Raw genomic sequence first — 1,582 nt, 5'->3', positions numbered from 1 at the left:
TGACACAGGAGCAAGCTCCGTGTGGAACTCGCGGCCAGACTAAGCATGTTGCCTCAGGGGGAATGCAGGCACTCAGGTGAAGGTGCTTTCAACCCTGAAGCTCCAGAGGAGGTGTTACAGTGCTCTTTTAGTTCCACCATCCACAGTCCAACAACAGAGGTGAGTTAGCAGCTCGTTTGGCCCCTTGCCTCATTGCGTAGGATGGCTGCCCTCTGCTGGTGAGGGCAAAGGGCCAGTATGACAGCCTTTCTGGGTACCCATACTTGGTGGGTCCCAAGCTCTTGTCCAGAGTCCGAGAAGCATGAGGTCATGTGGATTATTAAAGGATGGTGAAAGTGGAGAATTTTACTGAGCAATGAAAAGAGCTCTCAGCAGAGAGGGGAGCTGGAGAGGGGATGAAAAGGGCAGGTCATCTTTCCCAAAGTTAGGCTGTCTCTTCCCTGAAGTCAGGCTGTCTTCTCCTCTACCAACTGAATCTGGGGTCTTTATAGGCACAAGATGGGAAGTACATGCTGATTGGCTTGTGAGTATGCAAAAAAGGTTAAAGCAAAGACAACACTCAATGATGGGCATGACAGTGTAGAAAACCAATTAGGAAAGGGTAGATATACGTGAAATAGGTGAAGGATGGGGATCAGTCAGAGGAAAGCATGCCAAACAGGAAGACAGGTTCTCAATCCAGTCTGAGGATTTAACTGTTAGCTTAGCTTTCAGGCTTTAAACTGTCTTCTGCTTAGAGGTGGGGTTTCACTGGGGACCCTCCCCTTTCCGCTTGGGCATTTGGCTGCCTTCTGTCACTCTCAGAACAAAACAGAGATTATCATGGCCCCTACACAAGGATGGCATGCAGATTCATGAAATGTTCCATTAAAAAAAAGTAAAAATAAATAAAACAATTTTTTTTAATTTTTTTAAATGGACAATAATTATACACAGTGATATTTTGATACATATGATGTATAGTGATCAGATCAGGATAATTAGCATATCCCTCATCTCAAACATTTATCATTTCCTTAAAACATCAATACATCTCTGACTGGCTATAGTAGTCAATTTGGATAGATAGAGGTTCTATTTCAATGGATGAAATACATAGGCTTTTGGAAAATCCTGAGTAGTGGAGAGGTTTTTTTTCTTTTATAATCTGAGTGGAGATTTCTTTTGATCTGAGAGGACAGCAAAGATCTGGTTAAAAGTTTGCATGAGAATATATATCAATTCTTTAAAAAGCAAAGATTTTATTGATAAGATGGTTTCTAGAGAGAAATGCATTTCTCTCAAGAGAAGATTGTACAGCCTTATAATTGTTTCCATTCACATGGAACAACTCCAGCTGCTTTCAAAAATCAACAAATGATAAGCAGAAGGAAGATGGAAAGAAAACAACAGAATTTTTGCTATGTCCAACTGATAAACACTGGATTGCCTATAAACTACGTTAAGCATAATTAAGCACAGAATTAACATCGTTTGTAATGCAATGAAAAAAGGCAGCTGAGACAAATGAAAAAGATCGCCAATACATTGCTTTGATGATCTAAATCAACACTGCCAAGTTATTTATTTACAAAAAATATGA

The 1,582-nt window shown here is 40.4% G+C and overlaps 1 pseudogene; it reads left to right on the top strand.

Moving 5' to 3' along the window:
- The first annotated feature begins 775 nt into the window (after positions 1 to 775).
- On the top strand, positions 776 to 874 carry LOC126949469 (uncharacterized; annotated as a pseudogene).
- Positions 875 to 1,582: the final 708 nt, after the last annotated feature.

Source organism: Macaca thibetana, chromosome 2 (assembly GCF_024542745.1).
Source record: "Macaca thibetana thibetana isolate TM-01 chromosome 2, ASM2454274v1, whole genome shotgun sequence".
Lineage (NCBI taxonomy): Eukaryota > Metazoa > Chordata > Mammalia > Primates > Cercopithecidae > Macaca > Macaca thibetana.
This window is presented reverse-complemented; position numbering and strand designations above follow the sequence as displayed.